Source organism: Tenrec ecaudatus, chromosome 13 (genome assembly GCF_050624435.1).
Source record: "Tenrec ecaudatus isolate mTenEca1 chromosome 13, mTenEca1.hap1, whole genome shotgun sequence".
Classification (NCBI taxonomy): domain Eukaryota; kingdom Metazoa; phylum Chordata; class Mammalia; order Afrosoricida; family Tenrecidae; genus Tenrec; species Tenrec ecaudatus.
This window is the reverse complement of record NC_134542.1, coordinates 93,486,595-93,508,594: the sequence shown is the minus strand read 5'-3', so window position 1 is coordinate 93,508,594 and position 22,000 is coordinate 93,486,595. Positions and strand designations below refer to the sequence as shown.

At 40.2% G+C, this 22,000-nt stretch overlaps 1 long non-coding RNA gene and 2 pseudogenes across 1 annotated transcript in view; 1 reads left to right on the top strand and 2 right to left on the bottom strand.

The window, feature by feature from the left end:
• Positions 1–8,180: 8,180 nt before the first annotated feature.
• Positions 8,181–22,000, bottom strand: part of LOC142424401 (uncharacterized) — a 59,888-nt gene continuing 46,068 nt past the window's right edge. Inside the window, exon 3 of the long non-coding RNA XR_012779366.1 lies at positions 8,181–9,831. This is a non-coding gene — a long non-coding RNA (uncharacterized LOC142424401). The remainder of the gene's footprint in view (positions 9,832–22,000) is intronic.
• On the top strand, positions 15,774–16,324 carry LOC142424739 (biogenesis of lysosome-related organelles complex 1 subunit 2 pseudogene; annotated as a pseudogene).
• On the bottom strand, positions 16,746–18,691 carry LOC142424738 (GTPase Era, mitochondrial-like; annotated as a pseudogene).

Sequence of the window (22,000 nt, the reverse complement as noted above, 5' to 3'; positions counted from 1 at the left end):
CAATCCATGTGACCAGGCAAGGTCCTGGTTGCTAAGCACCCACTTTCTAGTCGGGAGTTTTGTATCACCATCCAATTTCAATTGCTTCCCGCCCCCCTCTCCTAAAACGCTTCCTTTCATGGGTCTTGCCATCTTCATCTCTGAAATTGAAGCTAAAAATATATAGGCAATTTAAGATGACACTAATTAGGAAAAGGACATAAAGGGGATGTGGGTCATGTGGTTGTCCCTTCCGTTCTCCCACCTTCCTTCCTTCATCCTCCCTCAGCACCACTCTCCCTCCCTTCCTTTCTGTGCTCTTTTGGCAATGAGAGATTTCTCCTTAGAAACATGTTAAACATGACTCCCATGGATAAAAACGTAGAAGTGGAACCAGAGACCCTGATTCCTGCTCAAGTTCCCCCTTCAAGCAAAACTTCCATTTGTCAGTCCCACAGACCCTTCCACTGTGCCTGTGGACCCACAACTGATCGGAAAAGTCTGTGCTGTAGGTGACAGAACACCAGTGGCTGGAGTCCCAGCTTTGCACTTAGAATAACAGGAACTTGGGTCCTGCCACACCACCCCAGGGAGGAGGAGGACCAGGATGACCTAGGTGCTCAGGAGACCATATCCACAGGAGGTAAAAAAGTTAAAAATAAAGTATAAAGGAAATCTGGCAGTAAGTCTAACTGGTGGTAGAAGGGAGGTAGCATAACACCTAAAGCTCAATTAGACGAGCTTCTCTTAAAATTAGTTCCTATGTTAGAGTTTTATTTGGGTTCCATTATTTATTTTTAAAAATACCAAAATAAAGGTCATCTATTCAATCAGATCACCACTGTTTGTCATACTATGGTGACATGTGTGCTACTGTGAATTAAAACAAGCCCTCAAAGGCCAACATACAACCCTGAGTCTATCCCACTGGGATTTCTTGAACATCTCAAGAACAAATTTAATACACGGGACACTAATGATAGAAGACCTAATGAGTGGTGGGATGACATCAAGATCATACATGAAGAAAACAAAATGTCATTAGAAAGACAGGAAAGAAAGAAAAGATCAGTGTGGATGTCAGAAGAGGCTCTAAAACTTGCTCATAATCAGAGAGTAGCTAAGACACGTGGAAGAAATAATGAAGTCAAACAGTGGCACAGAATATTTCAAAGGTAAGCTGGATAAGACACAGTACAATATTATAACGAAATGTGTAAAAACCTAGATTTAGAAAACCAGAAGGAAGAATACACAGCATATCTTAAACTGAAAGATCTAAGAAAAAAAATTAAAGCCTCAAGGCACATTATTGAAAGATTCTATGGGCAAAAGATTGAATGATGAGGAAGCATAAAATAAGATGGAAAGAATACATAGTCATTGTATCAAAAATAAGCAGTACACATGCCATCATTTCAAGATGTGGCATCCAAGAATCAATGATAGGAAGGAAGGGAGACATTCAAGCTTCAATAAAACATTAACCAAAAACAAGGCTCCAGGAATTGATGAAGACCAAATGAAATGTTCCTTTCTCTTTTTAAATCATTTTATTAGGGGCTCATACAACTCTGATCACAATCCATACATACATCAATTGTGTAAAGCACATCTGTACATTCATTGCCCTCGTCATTCTCAAAACATTTACGCTCCACTTCAAGCCGATGAAGCCCTAGAAGCACTTACTTGTCTATGCCAGGAAATTTGGAAAGTAGCTATTTGGCCAACAGATAGGAAGAGATCCATATTTTTACTGATTCCAATTTTTTTAAAAAACCAACAGAATGCTCAAATTATAGAATAATATCATTAGTATCACATGTAGTAAAAATTTTGCTGAAAAGCAACAAGAGTTGCTGTGAATTGCCAGAGGTTCAGGCCAGATTCAGAAGAGGATGTGCAACAACAGATATCCTTACTGATGTCATATGGATCTTAGCTGAAAGCAAAGAATACCAGAAATGTGTTTGCTTATGCTTTATTGACTACTCTACGACATTCAAGTATGTGGTCCATAACAAACTATGGATAGCCTTGAGAAAACTGGGAATTCCAGAACACTACATTGCAGAGTTTGTACATGGAGCAAGAAGCAGTTGTACAAACAGGCCAAGGGAATATTACATAGTTTAAAATCAGGAAAGGTGTGTGTCAGGGTTGTATACCTCTTATACTTGTTAAATTTGTATGCTGAACAAATAATCAGAGAAGCTGTATTTATATGAAGAATATTGTGGCATCAAGGTTGGAGAAAGGTTTATTAATCACCTTGGATATACAGATGATATAACCTTGCTCTCTGAAAGTGAGGAGGTGTTGAAGCATTTGCTGATGAAGTTCAAGATTGTGGCCTTCAGTATATATAACGACGCAATTTAAAAGAAGACCAAAATCCTCACAACTGGACCAGTAGGTAACATCACAATAAGTGGAGTCAAGGATTTAGTCTTGCTTGGATCCACAATCAATGATCATAGAAGATTAGCCAAGAGTTCAAAAGGTGGGTTGCATTAGATAAACTTGCTACAGAATATCTCCTTAAATTATTGAAAAGCAAGGATATTATTTTGAAGACGAATGCACACCTGGCTCGAGCCATTGTATTTTTGTTTGCTTCATGTGCATGTGATATTGGAATACTGAACAAGGAAGACTGAAGAAGAATCAGTGCATTTGAATTATGACACTGGAGAAGAATATTAGAAGTCCCACAGAAGAAACAAATGGCCCCCAAAGAACAAACAAATCTGTCATGGCAGAAGTATGGCCACAATATCCTTAGAGGCAAGGATGGCGAGACTTTGTCTGAAGTACTTTGGACATGTTGTCAGGAGGGACCAGTCCCTGGAGAAGGACATCATGGTTGATAAAGTAGTGGGGCAGCGACCAAGGGGGTGATCTTCAACGTGACAGAGTGACACCATGACTGTGCCAATGGGCACAAACATAAAAATAATTTGAAAATGCCACTGGACTGGGTTGTGGCTCATTCTGTTTAACCTAGAACCAAGCCCATGGTACCTAAGACCAACAGCATTCAATCACATAGGAGTCCTGGTGACATTGTGTAATACGTATTGGGCTGCTAATAACAAGGCTGATCATTCAAACCCACCAGGGGCTCCAAGGGAAAAAGATGAGGCTATCTGTATTTATAAAGATTCATACTCTCATAAGCCCTAAAAAGCAGTTCTACTGAGTCAGAATTTCATTGAAATGGGGTTTTATTTTATTTTTTTAAGTTCATTCAATCACAAACGTTTATACTAAAGGGCTCACTTATTTGTTAGTTTTTTAGATAAGGTTATCTAGAGAAGCAAAACTAGTGACACTTCTATGGGTTTTATATAGTAAACAATTTATATTAAAAATATGGCTTACACGGTTGTAGAAATAGGTAAGTTCAGTCCGGTTCAAATCAGCTTCTCCTGACGTGGAAGCAGAGGAACACAACACAGGAAGAGGATATAAAAGCAGCAGAGGTCACAGGTGGATGCAAAGGCCCAAAGTCAGTCAAATGAATCCACTGTTGGTATTCACTGATGGCTCGTGCTCGGCAGGTGACGCATCAAGAAATTAAGGGACCAAGCACAAAATTCTGACCTGGACGAAACTGAAGGACTAAATAGGATTTCCATCAGTTGGGTCTCTCATATACAGAAAGGCTTATGACACCAATGAGGGGCCCTCAAACTGTGATCCAATTAATAGGGTAGGAAATCAGGAATATAGCCAATTTATTAATTTCCCAGTTGTTGAATGAATGTTACCAGTATTTTCTAGCAATCTTTCTGCTATTGACATTTTCAGGTATTTTAAACAAAGCTTTTGTGCCAACCTGACCGATAAACACATGTGGGGTTAATTGAAGGGCAGAGGGATAAATAGCTCGGTGATCCTTGCCTTTCTAGTTCTTGGGTCTCTTGTTTTGTGATGGCCAGACCAGGGTGCAGCTGCCTTAGTCAGTTCCCTGCTTTAGCTGGCAAGGCTCACTTCTTGCAAAACATCCCTGAGAAGTCACACGGACCTACCCCAATGCCGCCCTGGGTGCTGGAGCAGCCTTGTGGAGACCCCTGCCAGTGCTGAGATGCTTACACACGCACTGTTTCAGCTTTCCTCTTGCAGTCAGTATCATAGTCTGTGTTTTGTGAGATGGAGGAGGACTTTGTGGATTGGTATCAGACATATGAGTTAATGTTGGATTTGTGGGCTTGGGCAGCACTGGGTTGGGATGTTTTCTTGATGTGCACTTACCCTTTATAGAAAACTCTCTCCTACATGAGTTTCTGTGGATTTGTTTCTCTAAAGGACCCAGATTAACACATGGGTCTTCAGTCATGTATTTCAGAATGGATAGGCCCTAACTTTCTTCAACCATAATTTGGATTTCAGATGCAGTGGGTGGTTATTTTGATTATGTTTCACATATGTTTGAAGGGTTTTGTCAACGGGAGCCTAAAAATGTCACTTCTTAGAAATGTTCCTTTTGCCCCGCTCTTACTGTTACTCCTTGTCATTTTTGCTCTAAAACATGCTAAATAATTCCACCCAACCAATGTTGTTTACACCTTTCAAATGCTCGTAGCGGGTACATAGGACTGTATAAATACTAACGAGGAAATCAGTCTCAGAAAAGTGCTAAATAATCACATTGTTGGAGTTATAACAGCAATACAAAGCACTTTCATTTTCACAAGTACATTTTGAATGTAATAAAATAAAGAGTGTTAGTTAAACAGAGACATTTGCACCATGGGAGGTTGTGGAACTATTCATAGGTAACATTGACAGTGGCTAATATATGAAAGGGACTGTTGGGAACGGATTATTATTATTTTCAGTGGAAATATACTTATAGTATTCAAAAAGATCAAGATAATTTTATCACCAAGTATTTTCAGGTTCTTGATATTTTTCATGTAAATTTCCATATTACTCTGTATCGTTCTAGGGAAGCAGAAATTCTTCCAACATTTCTCTACCTTATTTCTTTTTTCTCAAAAAGCTTCCAAACTTAGGTAAAAGAAGTTGGTAATGTTTAACTAGGAAAACTACTGGTTGGAAATGTACTTTGAATCCTCCAGCCATAATTTTGCAAAGAATAATGATCAGGTTCCTTGGCTGTTGTTCGAACTCAGTTGTCATGAACAGAATAGAATCCTAGTCTTTGTCTCCACTTAAGAATGGTGTTATTGAAACTTCGAAGATAGAAACCCCTGTAATCATCAACACCAACCACGAGCAAAAAGTATTTTGTGCCAACAATAAATGCATGTTAGGTCTTCTCCCATACCCCTTCTGGAAAAAAAAATTGAAAACTATACTTTGGCAAATACTCACATTTTTGGGAATTTTATTGACTCACACAATCATAGCAAGAGAGATAGACATGCCAAGTCAATACTTAGTATTTCAGAATTACCCTAAAAGCATTTAATGTCTCTAAAGTGAACCCAAGGCATAGATAAACTATAGTTATATGATGAATTGGGGCTCAAACTTAATCGTAGCCCTAATCTAAGAACAGTTCATTCTTAAGGTATGGCCTTACTTGATACTCAACCTCAAGAAGAGATCACTGAAGATATGGGTGCTAGAGCAAAGTGTGGTAAAGAAACCAGATGGTGTTCAGCTATCAGAAAGAATCTGGCATCTTAAAGGCTTGTCTTCAGGCAAGTAGCCAACTATGTGAGACATCAACTAAGTCCACATGGAAGAAGCCCATCAGCCTGTGTGCTCCAAGGATTATAAACAATAAAAGTCAAATACAAAGGAAGGAATGCTATCAGAGCTTAAATTCTGAACACCTGGTTTGCAGAAGGTAATGGATAACATTGGAAACCCAAATCCCATTTGCAGAATCCCCATGTGGCTTAAGTCTCTGGTGAATTCCCTGACCATTGTCCAGGGACATAAATAGCCTTGCTATTATGCAGACTGTAGCCGCTTTGTTTGTTTGTTTGTTTGTTTGTTTGTTTGTTTGTTTGTTTTGGGAATTGAGGGGGTATGATGGATTTCTGTATACGAAATCCAGGATAGGTAAAACTAAGATAGTGATTGCATTGATGGTTTTTGGGGGTATAGCAGGGGATGCTGGTAGTGGAAGGGGTGGAGAATTTATAACAATGAGTAATAGAAAGAAGAAAATGTTCTCAAATTGATTGTGGAGATGGTTACAAAGCTCTTTGTAATATGATTGAATTATTGAATTGTACAATAAGTGAATGATATGCCAATTAAACTGTTAAGAATAGAAAAGAAAGAATAAAATATTAAATTCTGAAACAACTTTAAAATGGGTAAAAACAGAGGCCAAATGATCAGGTGTTACATTTTAATCTAATTACGTCTGCCATAAACTTGACAATGCTCTCTGTCTGGTAGCAAGAATGTTCACATCTCGGGACTATGGTCAAAGGGGATTCACCTAAGGCTTACACCATGTGGGGATCCTACAAATGGATTTCTTTCTGGCTTCTACTGTCATCCACAACCTTCTGCTAAACTTGGTGTTCACAATTTAAGCTCTGATACTATTCCCTCTTCATATTTATATTTTATTATTTATAATCCTTGGATCACACTGGTGATTGGGCTTCTTCTGTGTGAGCCCAGTTGACACCTCTCTGTTGACTGTGTTTAAAGACAAGCTTTTATTAGAAAGAATATTTTCTTTCTAATAGCAAGGCACCATATAGTTTCTTCTCCATAGTTTTCTATAGCACCCATATCTTAAGTGATCCCTTCATGTGGGTGAGCATGAAACATGTCATGGAACTAATCTGAGATTACACCTAGAATTAAGTGTGAGCTCAAAATCCATTTATATACCTATGGTTTATATATGCCTGTGGTTCTTTATAAACATTATTATCACTTTATGTTAGAGAACATTATCAATAACCCCCTGGGGCATAAGTTGACAATAATCTAGCCAATGATATAGAATTTAAAACAGTGTTGTGGAAAGGGAACTACACAAGTCTGCTTTCACCCCTCTCAGCTCCTGCAGCTATTGTGCGGCTCCTGAAGTAGGCAAGTGCATTGGGACAGGCAGCTGTGGGCAGGTGTCAGGATGTCCCTTCTCCTGCCGACTCTGGGCTGGAACCGATTTGTGACTGCTGAGGAAGGGACAGCTGGTGAGAGACAGAATGAATCTCTGAACTTAGCAAAAAATTTCTATTAGGATATCTGAACGCCACTATAATCTCATGGGACCACAGATGGGACCCTACCCAAACAGGCTTTAAAGGATGCAGCCTTGTATGGTAGAAGTGTCATACAGTCCTCGATAGCTTTAGCTTTAGTAGAATTATCTTTTCATAATTTGTTCCTTCTGTTTTTTTGTAAAAGGTTCATGTTAAAAATAATAAAACTACCCACCTTGGCAAGACTTATCCTGCCATAAAATCTTTCCATTTGAGTAAGTGTAAACATCTTCTCAACGTGAGCAGGAAATTTAGGCTCCACTAGGGCATGTTCATGTACAATAAACACAACGTAATAAAGATATCGTCACCGCAATAGCAGCACAAGTCTGCAGAGAGCCTGAGAATCCCATAATCTCATAATGCTATCATTTCAAAGTACCTTTAATGAGCATCTGTAGAAATTGAGTTATGTCTTTTTTCAAAAGATTTGTAACATGACATGAATTCCCCATAGACACGCACCTCACATTAACATCCGATTTAAAATGTTACAAAAACGACATTATTGCCCAACATCTGCTTTATCATCCGATGATGCTGTTGTAAAATTATGATGGGAAAGTTGTTTCAGCAGAAGTCAAGAGAGACCCTTCTGTTGCCATTATCCTTAGATTACTTTCCTATTACTTCCACATCAGATGCATTTCTGGGGAGATAGAGGACCATCTAGTCAAGAGGAGGCTCAGATGAGGGAGGTAAAAGTCTTGAGATTCCATACATTGTCTTGGATTGTTTGATTTTTTTTTTAGCTCTAAGTCACATGTAAAAGCATTAAAGATTAATGTATAAATGCCCTCTTAGGACTTGGCTGTTCATTATGGTAAATGATGGCTTGTTTGAAATTTGTAAATAAAAAATAATTTCTTCAAACTTCATGAAGATTTTCATCTAAATCAATAAGACTCTTGATATCATTTAGAGTGGCAGGAGAGTCAGATGGGGAAAACATTTTAAAATGCAAATCAATACAGGAATCCCATAAAAAGATTGAAAAGCAGTATCAGTAAAAAATAACTACTATGGTCCTTATTTATTTTCTGAGACAAAAATTGAACTAGGCATGGTATATTGAATCACATCAAAAAGTCATCAATCTCCAGACTAGAAAAGCAGCCCATTCTGGGATGCTGTGATATTGGCAGATTTATAAATGAGCCTTGGTTCACTCAATCATTTTAGAACATATAATATATGATCTTTGAGTCTTTACGGAGGCATGTTACTCCAGAATAAAAGTACTGTAAACACCACACTTCACTTGAGTACCCATATCTTCAGTGATCTGTCCATGAGGGTATCTAGTTAGGGCCATGTCTTAAGAACGAATTGTTCTTAGATTAGGGCTAAGGTTGAGTGTGAATCTAAAGTCTAATTTTACAGCTATGGCTTATATAGGTCCCTGGTTCATTTTAGAAACAGCATTATCATTTTGTTTGAGAAGATTATAAATCATTCCCATAGGGCACAAAGCAACTCTAGTGATATTATCTGTTTAGCCAGTGGAATAACATTTAGAGCATTGTTGACAAAAGGAGTTATACGTGTAAAAGCCAGCTCTCGAGACTGTGGTATGTGAATTGTTGATTTGCACAGATCAAAAGCTTAAGTGACTAGATGAACAGGAAGGGCTTGGAACAGGGCAAAAGAAATTAGATGGTGCTATCAGAAAGAGGAGCACCGAGGGTCTTAAAGGCTTGTCTCAATACTCATAGCCAAGTAAGTGAGGCATCAACTAAGCCCACTTGGAAGAAGCACACCAGCCTGTGTGATGCAAAGATTATAAATAATAAAATCACAATCCAGAGGAGAGAATAGTATCAGAAGTTAAATTCTCAACACTAAGTTTTCAAAATATTATGGATGACAGTGGATGCCCAAAATCTATTTGCAGGGTCCCCATGAGGATTAAATCTCTGACCATTGTCCAGAGATGTGAATCGCTTTGCTATCAGATAGAGAATATTATAATATAGATTATGGAGGGTGCAGTTAGGTTACAATGTAACACTTTATCATTTGACATCCCTTTTGATCCATTTCAAACTTTTCCCAATATTTAATATGTGAAACTTTCTTTTCAATTGAGGTTTTTCTCTGTTTTATTTTGTCATTGTTGGATATTTTTTATTTGTTTGTTTGTTTGTTGTCTTTTAGTTTTATTTTGTATATTTTGGTTTGGGTTCATTTTGTACAGGAAATCCAGAATAGGCAAATCTCTAGTCAATAATTAGCTTAATAATTACCTAAGGACATGCCAAGGGAGGTTGTGGGGAAAGGTGTGGCTATCAACACTGAGTACAAGAACAAAGAAAATGTTCTAAAATTGATTTGGTGGTGATTGTACAATTGTTCTTAATAGGATTGAACTATCACATTGTATGATGTGTGAATCATATGCCAATAAAATAATTTCAAAACAAAAGAGAAAATACATCCACAGAGTGCTATAGATGCATACTAACACAGGAACATACCTACAACTCATCCCCTTTGTATTGTGATTTGGGTGACAGTTTACTGAGCACATGAGGGTTCCATTCAACAGGTCATCTATTTTGTTTTGTAACATTGATTGCAATCCCCAGAATAGAGCAGCATTCTTCCCACTGGATTGACCACTTCCATGTTATCCATTCTAAAAAGAAGGCAAAAAATATTAGGAAGAATTCAATGTTTAATTCTAAAACAGTATCGTTTTATTTTCTGCTACTCCCCATTTCATCCAGTAGAAAAAGCATTAAACTTTTTCTTTATGCAACTAATGAATCAAAAATATTCTGTTGGTAAAGGACTGATGATTAATACAATGGTACAATGGTTTTAAACCTCTATGGAAATATACACTTACATTTAAGCTAAAACCATCTAATCCAGTGATTACTCTTTTCCTTGCCTGAACCAAGAAGAATTTAACTTACTTAACAATGCTAAATATTTATAGGAGAAACACAGAATTTCTAGCGAAATTAAAGTTTATATTTTAACAGTCAGAAGTTAACTTAGAAGTCAGTTTAATAAAAATGTCACATTTCTAGAAATATTAAAGTCTTCAATAGCCTGATATAACAGGAGGAAGGATGGTGGTGAAGTGAAATTTCCCCACTTTTAGTAAAATAGGACATAGTTGTAAAAGAATGTTGGACTACTCTGGAAACATATGGGCCAAATAAAAAATGCATAGCCATTATTTTGAAAGAATTTGCTGACTTGAAGAAGTTTGAATTTCTAAATTAAAGATTAAGGTCACTTTTCCCACAGTATGCACTCAATAAACATGGATTTAGCAACAAACAAAGAAAGAATGATTCTTCAGTTTATAGACTAAGAAACTGAGGCTAACAAAGACTTAAATATCTTGGCCAGGTCACATTTAGAAGATCTAATCGGAGCTTCAGGCACTTAAGTCCTCATCTTTGACTAAATTAGAACCAAAGCCAACTCCATGCCATCAAGTCAAAGGCCTACGCACAGTGACCCCATAAGACAGGGTGGAACAGCCCCTGTGACTGTCTGAGACTGTTACTCTTGATGGGAGTGGAAACTCCCATCTTTCTCCCTTGGAGTCTGGGGGTTTTGAACTGCTGACAACCCCCTTGAAATGCAGACAACTCAAGTGAATTCCAAATTCTTCCAGGGGCATAGGAGGGTTGTAGAAGAAAGGGGGAAGGAGAAAGAAACTGTAGTGGGATTTATGTGCTGGGAACAAGGAACAGCGAGAATTCAAATTCCAAAGTTCAAAGGACAAGAGAAAAGTTCCATCCATCCTAAGTAGGGATTGATGGCAGGCAGGAATCAGACAAAAGAGAGGTGACGCCAAGGTTTCTGAAAAGTGGTCATTATACCACCTAGGGAGCAGACAAGTGAATCAAAGTAAAGGAGACATTTCCAGACTACTGAGCTGGGTTCCAGAGTGAACCTAAGAAGAGTAGTGTACACTGACCTCTCACATAGAGGCGCTACAGCAAAGAACAGAGACTGGTAACTTGCTCTAAAATCTGTTGGACTTGACTGGTCATGGAGCCATGGGAAAGCTGTGGCTTTGATGTCACCAACACAACAGTAGCCTTCAGACACTTGGGCAGTCAAGGACTATGTTCAAGCCCTCGAAGTGCTGGTCGGTTAAGCACTGGGCTAACAGGAAAGTCAAACCCAACCCACCAGCAACTCTGCCGAAGTAAAAGGAAGAGCATCTGCTTTGATAAAGAGTCGCATCCTCAGGAACTATATGGAGTAATTCTAATCTGTCTACAGGGTCACTGTGAGTCAGAATCAACTTGATGGCAATGGTTTTTGTTTTGTTTTACCACCAATAGGGATGTGGTTACAGAGACCAGGGAGTCTCTCAGTGGTGCAATTTGGTAAGCACTCAGCTACTAACCGAAAGGCTGCTGGTTCAAACCTACCAAGACATGCCTCAGAAGGAAGGCACTGAAAGATGGCATGGCCATGGAAGGCCGTACAGAGCCCAGCTTTCTATTGACGTCTGGTGCTGTCATGAGTCAGCGCCCCTCTGATGGTAACTGCTGGCCCCAGGCCTGCTTGGTTGGAAGGTCTGCTCAGTGGCCCCCCAAAAAAGAAGAGACATTCATTCCGAGCTGTCTCCATAGACTACAAGGCACCCAACGTCCCTGTGTCAAAGTAGCATAAATGGTGGCCTTGAAGCCACATAATAGTAAAATAAAAGAGAAACTAAAGAAGCAGTCAAATTTTTGCAATATTGACATCAACTAAAGAACCAAAATGATGGCATAGCACATACAAAATGTATCTTAACTCACTATTGACTGTTTTAAACACCAGTGTGCCATTTTAATCATAACTTGACAAAGGCTGTTTAATAGTATTATATTCAGTGACTGATATGGGACTCTCATATGTTGACAGTAGGTACCAAAACTGACAAGTGTTACATGACCTTGAGAATTAAGGGCTTTAGAAGACCTGGTGGTGCTTATAACCAAAAGGTCAGTGGTTTGAATCCACTAACCTCTCCAAGAGAAAGATGAGCCTGACTGTACCCATAAAGATTTACGATCTCAGAAAATCTATGGAGAAATTCTACTCTGTCCTAAAGAGTTACTATGAGTTGGAATAGACACAATGACAATGGGTTTGGTTTGACTTTGTTGTTGTTAGTTTTACATCCCATAGAGCCAGTTCCAATGACTCATAATGATTCAATGTACAACAACAAAACACTGACTGGTCTTGGGCCATCCTCACAATTGTTACTGTTTTTGAGGCCACTTTAGCAGTCACTGTGCCCCTCCACTTCCTCAAGGGTCTTCTTCATTGTCGTTGACATTCTTCCAAGCATGATATCCTTTTCCAGGGCTTAATCTCTCCTGTTAACATGTCCAGTGGATATGAGCCCAAGCTCACTTCTAAGGAGCATTCTGGTTGTACTTCCTCCAAGACGGGTTCGTTTATTCTTTTGACCGTCCATGGTATTTTCAATATTCTTCAAACATATACTATAATTCAAATTCACCCATTCTTCTCCAGTCTTCCTTATACTTCCTTATCCAGCATGTGTGTGCCTATGCAGTGATCAAGAATATCATGGCTTGGGTCAGGCACACCTTAGTCTTCACAGCTACACATTTGCCCTTAAAGAGGTCTTATTCAGCAGATTTGCTAATGCAATATGTCATTTGATTTCTTGGCTGCTGTTGCTATGGACACTGATTGTGGATACAAGCAAAATGAAATCCTTGAAAAGTCCAATCATTTCTTCATTTATCATGATGCTGTCTATTGCTCCAGTTGTGAAGATTCTAGTTTTCTTTCCATTAAGTTTCCATCCATGCAGTGCTTGATTTTCATCAGTAAGTGCGTCCCTCCTTTTCGCTTTCAGCAAGAAAAGTTGTGCCATCCACATATTGCAGGTTGGTAACAAACCTTTCACATCCTGATTGTGAGTTCTTCTCCATTTGGTCGCGTTTCGTGGGTTTATTATTAGGTTTATAAGGACCTTCAAAACTGTACTCATGCCTAATAATTCTACCTGCAGGTATCTATCATGAATAAATAACCTGAAATTCGCATACTTATGATATACTCGTATAATGTTCACTACAATAGTAGTTATATTACTTTAAAAATTGAACTTGTATCCAAACATAGGTGCATCATAATATGTACTTATATATTCCATGGAGTGTTAGGCAATCATAAAGCATGTTGATTTTAAAGAATTTTGAAGACCATATATTTTTTCAGGCAAACCATAAAATCAACATATACTATTTGATCTCAATTATATGTGTGTATGCATACCGGGGAAAATATGTATTGCCAAATATTTATCTATATGAATGTAAATATATTTTTCTACATAGATATAAATATAAGTACAAAAAGAAAAATATAGAGATAAAAGACACATAAAATGATCAAAATTCACCAGAATTTCATCAAAACTTATAGTACTTTATAAACTTACAAGTCGACTTGAGTTAGTCATTCATTCTTAACTCTCTAAGGTTCATATAATGAATCTATATTGGTTTATATAGATTTGATCCTTTTTTTGCCTTTCACTTTAGTTAGAAAGATATAGTTGGGCTTTGGAATCAGATCAGACATATTAGAATTCCTATTTTATCCCATGCATGAGTTCTGTGACCTTGAAAAGATTATGAACCCTTCCAGAGATAAATTTTCCTCCTATGTAAAATAGATATAATATCACCTGAAAGGGTTGTGAAGACAAGATGAGAATATGAATATAAAATATTTGGCATTGGACTAGGAAATAGTTTAGAGACTCAATAAAAGGCAACTATTGTAATACTATTATTTAAAATAAAACTGTTAAACAACATATTGCTTTGGGAAAATCTGCTGCAAAGGTTCATGTGGTAGTTAGACAATTTCACGTCAACTTGATAAAAGAATGAAGGGGTGGAATCTAGCCTGTCAACCAAGTCACAGCCTGATGAACCTCCTTGTGGGCGTGGCCTTCTCTTGAAGATTCTCTTTCTCTCTGCTTCACATTACTGTTGACAAGCCACATGGAGCCAAGCTGATGGCAGCCAGAACTCTGGAAATACTGCCACTGCCATTGGATCCACAAGACTTTCCACCCACCAGTCTGTGATCTTCCTGCACGTGGCATCATTGCATGTACTAAGTGAGTCTAAAGAGGAATTTATGGACTCGTATTGGACATATGGGCTAATATCGGACTTATGGACTTGATCTGGACTGGTCTGGGATATTTTCTCAATATACAATTGCTCTTTGATATAAAACCCTTCCTTATACATTTATGACTGTCAATGAATTTGCTTCTCTAGTCAATCCAGATTAACACAGACTACTTTGAAGTTTTAAATCGTGAAAAGATCAATTTGATACCTATAGTGTGTCTCACTCAAAGCATCTATGATCTTTTAAATCACCTCTTGTGTATGTGAAAGCTGGACAATTAAGAGAGAAGATAAGCTGGTGCATATGAACTGTGGTGTTGAAGAATATGAATATATTTATTTTAATAATCTCTTGTATGATTTCTTTTCTTTTTAAATTTTTAATCATTTTCTTTTGAGTTCTTATCGATATTATAACATTTCATAGTTCAATCACATCAAGCAGTATTGTACAATTGCTACCACAATCAGTTTCAAAACATTTACTTTCTTCTTGAACTCCTTGATATCAGCTCCCTTTTATCCCCTCCTTCCTAGCCCCGCCCCCAGGAATCCCCTATTCCCCCCTTATAATAGTATTTTTTGCCATATCTTACACAAGCTAATATATCCATTTACATACAATTCTACTGTTTGAGCCCATTGAGTGGGTTAATCAGCCATCAATGCTATTAGCTCCTTATCCCCAACTCCCTTCCCATACAGTCAAGGAATGATTACTCCTATTACTATTTCTGAAGGGTTATCTATCTTGGCTTCCATGTACTGAATGATCTTAAATATACAAATGAACATACACAAATGTAACATGATTAATGAGGTAAAATGAATAAAATATATAATAGTAAGGGGAAGAAATATTAGCTAACTAGAGAATAGTTATGTGGTTCATCGGTGCAATACCGCACCCTGGAGTTACCATGCTTTCCACGTGGCCCTTTTCAAAGGGACTGCTCAATTATTTTACAGATGGATTTGGGGTCTCCACTACATCCATGACCCTTCACATCAATTTGGTTACTTGTATTTGAACTTCTGATACCTCTTCCCTCGACACCTCATGATCACACAGGCAGGTGTGCTTTGTCCATGTGGACTTTGCTGCTTCCCTGCTAGATGCCCGCTTGTTTAACTACAAGCCTTTAAGACCCCAGACATTATATCTTTTAATAGCTGGCACCATCAGCTTTTTTTTTTTTTACCACATTTGCTTATGCACACATTTTGTCTTTGGCGATTGTATTAGGAAGATGGTGTCATACCATGCCACATTATTAGAACAAACCAATCTTGTATTGAGGTAAGATTGAAATAGAGGCCTAAATCTGCTTCCTTGTTGTATTTTCATAAAATAGAAGACTGGTAAGTATATATTTTTAAATAAGTCTTAGAAATATAAACAAGACACGACTTAGAAGGGAGGATGGCAAGACTTTGGAAAGATGAATCATTAGAAAATGGCGGCCGGTCCAGCATGGTGGAGGCAGTGTCTGAGGGCGTCCTGGCTGGCCCAAGCGATGAGCCAGTCCCAGATGACGCCATGATGGAGACTTCTGAGGAAACCAAGGAGCCTGCTGAGGCGGACATCAACGAGCTGTGCCGGACATGTTCTCGAAGATGGCCACTTACCTGACTGGGGAGCTGATGGCCACCAGTGAAGATTATAAGCTTCTGGAAAAAATGAACAAACTAACCGGCTTGAAGTCTCTTGAAATGAGAGATGTTGCTGTAAACATTAGTAGGGACCTAAAGGCCTTAAACCAGAAGTATGCTGGACTGCAGCCTTACCTGGATCAGATCAATTTAATTGAGGAGCAGGTAACAGCTCTTGAGCAGGCAGCCTACAAGTTGGATGCATATTCAAAAAAACTGGAAGCCAAGTACAAGAAGCTGGAGAAGCATGGAAAACCTCTTCCTGTGGGACAGAGTCTGTTTAATTTTTTTTACCGTTTAAGAATGTTTGATAGGCTTTGAACCCTGGGGCTGATGGAAATGTCAAAACGCCTCAGAGGGAGACGATGCTGGACCATGCCCACACTGGAGCAACCTGGAGGACTGGGTCTCCTGCACACAACTGGCCCCTCGGCAAGATGCCGAGGGTCCAAGCCAGCTGGAAACAGGACGACACTGCTCCCCGCGGGGGCAGCCAACTTCTGAGCCTTTGGAGGGCGATGGCCGCAGTCAGAGGAGCTGCCTGAGGACAGAGCTAAAGCGAGTTTCTTTCTCCAACAAGAAAAGTGGCTGGGCAGGTGCCACGCAGACTTGACAAGGCCAGACTGGCCAGCAAAACCGTCAACTGCCCGTGTTCTTCACCAGTCCCGACGGGCCCCTGGGCAGTGGCGGTCCTGGTCAGCAGCTCAGGCCGGGCTGTCCAGGGAGGGGCACGAGAGGGTGGTCACTTGAGAAGCTTCACGGAGAGGTGGAGCTGAACGTCGCAGAGGAAGCCGTCCGTGAGGTCACGGGCCGCCTCCTGCGCAATCTGGGCAATCGGCTGCCCCTTCGGACCAGTCAGGAGCCTCATATGGGATTCTTTGGGCGCCAGAAGCCTCTGGAGAATCATCAGCCGGCCAGCGGCCCCTCCTCCCAGACATGGGCTTTCCGCTGGCTGTTGTAGGGCCCCTCCTGGGGCAGGTACCGATGATGTTGGCACAGATCTCCTCAGGATTCTGCGTAGTGAGGACTCCACTGTAGAACTCCCAGGGCCCAGGCCGGTCCTGCGCCAGGAGATACTGCTTCAATGTTCCCGCATCGTCTTGGCTTAAGGCTGATAACACGAAGATTTCCTGGAAGTGTGGCCAGCCTGCCCTTTGAGGGCCTCCCCCCGCTTGGGTGCCTGGGCCTTTCACTTCCGGGCTGGAACCATGGGTGCTGGAGGGCGAGTGGAAGGCCTGCTTCAGCTTGAACTTCTTCCCATTGACCACACCTTCAGTGAGGGATGCCGTGAGCCCCAAGAGAACGGATTTCTGCTTCAAACAATCTTCCTTGTTCAAGACAAGCATGCTAGGGACCTGGGAGAACAAGCACCGGAGCACCTGCGGGCTAAGCTGGTTTCGAGCCCACTTGTCTGAGACATCCACAAGAACCACAACCAGATCAGCAGACTCCTTGCTCTTGCAAGGATCTTCCAGCAAAGAGTGCTCCAAATGGTTCTTCTTTTGTTGAATGGGGCTGATAAGGCCAGGTGTGTCCAGGAGAATCACCTGGGCCTCCTTCTCTGTGATGACCCCCAGAGCTTGGCAACGCATGGTGTGTGCCTTCTTGGAGACTTTTCAGCCCAGGAGTTGGTTGGAGAGTGTTGTCTTTCCTGCATTTGGGGCTCCTAGGAGAACCACTCGCAGGACCCGGGGGTTCTCGGACATGTTAGGATGGTGGACCAAGAGGAGATCCTGTTCACCTCTGTCCATGGACACTGCGGGGGTACAGGAGTCAGGGGACTGCTGGACTGCGGGAGTCCGAGGAAGCAGTCCAAGGCAGAGCCCTGGCCATGATGGCGGGACCAGAAAAATCCGCGCCTGCAAAACAAGACACACACCTCCCCGGGAGCCCAGGGACGAGGGGAGCCGGCTCACCCAGCCCCTCGAGGCTCCGGGGCCCGCTGCCAGACCCTTAGCACCGCAGTGGACCAACTGAGGGCCACAGCCTGTTTGCTATTTTCTTAAATGGCGGATCTTTCTATTACAGTGTAAATTGTGTTTGCTATTAATAATGCTAATGTATTGTTAAGAATCTAAATGAAAAAGAAAATAAAAAAGAAAGAAAATGGCACCATGATTGGTATGGTAGAAGGACAACAAAAATTAGGGAAACCTTCAATGATATGGATTGACTCAGGAGCCACAAGTGTGCATTCAGCCTACCAAGCAAATGAATATGGTGCAGGGTCAGGCAAACTTTCATTTTGTTATATTCTGACCACGGTACACATCAGTACCAACTGAAAGGCACTTACCAACAACATTACAATATTATCCCCACTAATCTTGTCCTGTTTCCCATACTGCCTCACCCTCTAGCCCTTGCCCTCTCGGTACACATGCATCCAGGCTTCAAATAACAGGTTTATGATGAAGTTCAATTAGTACCCTCTGTCAGGCAACCCACTATCTCCTGGGTTCTGAGAGACTAAACCCTAGGATTAAAACTGAACAGTGCCGAGAAGCACAGTGGTCTGTGCAATTCCATCCCGGCAGCTTCCCTGCCGGTCCCTTGTAGCCCCACAATCACTGCCTTTCTTCTCTGAAGCACTTTAGAGCCATGCTCCCTGTGAACCTGTGTTGAGTAGTACAACGTCCTACCTCTCACTTTCCGTAAAATGATTTTATGTTCCCTCACTGTAGCCATTATTTTAGAACTTTAACCTTCAAATCACTCTGTTCATATGTTGCATTAAATAATATGTTCAGCACACAATATCCCAGTTGTACTCACCCCAAAGTAAAGTGTACAACCAGTAATTCACTGCAAAAAGCTGGTGGGGGGCAAGGGGAGTATGGGCATATAGAGACTAGAGGCAATGTGGAAATTATAGATTAATATTCAGCCCCCTCCCAAAAAAAACACTAAACTCAGATTTTTAAACTGGGAAGGTGAAAACTGTGGCCTATAACTTACACAGTACTACAGGAAAAACTTTAACGTTTACAGATTCGTGAGATTGAAAGCTCCCATTCCAAGGGAAAAAAATAAAATGAAAAATAATTTTCAGGTATTAAGGCTCTTTCCTGGCAGAAATTGTACTTGGGAAAGCAGTGAATTCTCCTTTATTTGGTACTGCAAGAGTAGGTAGGGCAAATAGATCATACAGTATATTGAGATTATTTTTAGCCCTTAGATTTTGCCAGTCAAAATTATTTAATTATTCTACTCTATTCCTTTCCTTTAAATATTGTGTATGATATATAATATGTGGTAGAGACATTTTTCAGATTTCTGAGGTATTTATACTTGAGGTCAATATAAGAGGAAAAAACGACCCATGATTTTCTATACATTAAATGGCACTTGTAAATCATTCACGGACTCATTAATTAAGAGTCTGTTCTGTGCTATGTTGTGTTCTAGGGCCAGAAAGGCAGCCATGAGCAAAACCTACAAGTCCTTGATCTCATGACTACACATTTCAAACCATCAGCAAACTAGTAGAATAACATAGACCCCCTTTGCCATTGAACAGATTCCAACTCACAACCAACCTATATAGCCATCAAGTTGATTCCAACTCATAGCCGACTTATATTGGGTTTCTTAGGCTGTCAGTGTTTAAGAGAGCAGAGAGCCTCATCTTTCTTCCATGGAGTAACCTGTGGGTTTGAACAGCTGACATTGAGGGGAGCAGTTCAACAGTTTCCCAGCAGTGCTATGAAGACTCATTTTTGCAATAAAGATTATGTCACAAATAAATTAATAAGAATGCTCTGTATGTTTCATGCCCTGAAAAAGCAGAAGCAACAATAAATAAATGGATATATGGATGGATGGATGATGAGAGGCTAATAGGAAGAAATTATTTACAATGGAGTAAGATTACATGAGTTTTTCTTTATGGTGAAATATCTTATTTCTGATTATAGACAGAGTTTACCTTGAATCCTTCTGAGAGTGACTAACGCTAGTTAGGAGATTGGGCTTTTTGATAGGATGCTCTACAAAAGAGTCTAGCACTTAGAGATCTCCATATGTGCCAGCTGCTGACCTTGCCTGGCCACCTCCTCAGAAAGGGATATTTTCCCAGGCCTGTATTTGATTTCAACACTCAATTACTTTGTTCAACCTCACCCACATGCTAGTACATGTCCAATGAAGTGTTGATTTTTTGTTCGTCTTTAGCTATAAACACGGTACAGATCCAACTCCCACATAAACAGTATCTGCTTCAAAATCATGTAGCAGCCACATATTTGTTTAATGAAACAAGGCCCAAATGGAAACGTTACTATCTAATTTAAAGTTTAGACGCCTGGGGACAATTCTGATAATGTTTAGAGGTGGATAATTGTGGGAAGCAGAAGAAATGAAAGATAAATATTGGCAGTAGCTGAAAGAAAATGAAAAGGCTGTACTCAGATCTCTGAGCAACACCAATAAATGGCAAGATGTAAAAGACCAGAGGTTCATGAGTATTTGATGTCTAGGTACATATTCTCCTCAAATACCAGGAGCCTTCTGCTTCCCACTAACACAAATGTTTAGGAAAAGGAGGAAGAGGTATTATAACTACAATGGCCTTGCATTTACAACATTTCACTGGAAGTCATACAGACTAAGGACCTCTGGGGAGATAAAGAAAGCACCTGAACCATCTTGATCTTGGGAGGTCAAATTCCACCGGATGAAAACAGGAAGGGAGATGCTCTGACAGTCCTTATTCATTCCTAGGGAAGCGTCTCGGGGTGATGTCTTGAATACTAGACAAAAAATTGTTATGTCAAACTTGCCCGGAGGTGCCTCGGAAGAAAGGGTTGGCAATCTTCCCACAGGTCAGTTTTGGAAACTCTATAGAGCATAGCTCTTCTCTGCACACATGAGGTTGCCGTGAGTCAAGGCAGAATAGACAGCAATTAACCACATGCGTTCCCAGAGGAGTGGATACCTGGACCAACAAACATGAAAGATTCACTGAAGAGCCAAAACTTGACCAATGGAAGAAGTGTAGGCACTGATAACAAGACTTTTTTGATTTCCAAGATTAGAAATAGAAAGAAAGAAATTGTATCATCGAGCTTCAATATTTGAACATCTTAGAAGATCACGTATTACATGTTGACCAGTTATTTACAAGAAGCATTTAGATTTTGTTATTTTCATTGAAGAATACAAAACATTCCAAATTTACTTAGCATGGGAATTTACTTTACTTAGAAACATCTGATGGTCAGATTTTGTTCTAGTGATAATTATGCTTTCACTGTGTTAGTTTGTGGCTCTGCTTTGTATGTATATGTAGCTGGCATGTTGTTTTTCTCCCAGAACAAGCCCTACAAATATCCCCTCAGGTGCCCCTACTGACTGATCAGGAAGAACAATGTAAGAAAACGCTGGAACAGAAGGAGCAGAAAAGGAAGAATCCAGGAGCGAGGCTGGAAGAGAAATGGATCGAGGAAAAATAGTTCATCTGAGACTACGGTTTTTAGGGCGTCAGTCTCATGGACATTGACCATGGGATGGTGTGGTTTCATCGGCCAACTTAGACGCATCAGACTAAACTGACACTTCCATTGTTCTGTTCCTGACTGTGGTCACGGCAAGGTGGGCCTCACCATGTGATGCCAAGGTGCTAATAAGACTTATGAGTCCAATACCTACGCAAACCCATTTCCTATCCACTACTTCACTGCCAGAGACATCAAACTCACTCTCTCTGGTGCATACATCACTACCATCTTGGTGCACACTTATTAAAGGCCTTCTGACCTTACAGTTTCCCTATGGGACGTAGTGGCTGTAATGTAAAACGACTTTTGTAGTACCGCTGTGGGCTGGTGCCTTTATTTTATGCTCCTGCTCCGCCCTCCTCCTCTGCAGAAGACAATCTAGTGGAGATCTCTCTCTCTTTTTTAATTGATTAGTACTTGAAGCACGTCTCATGTTTGACGAATCTGTAACTACAAACTTGGAAGCTTGATAAAAGGCAAACCAATTTCCCATTAGGAA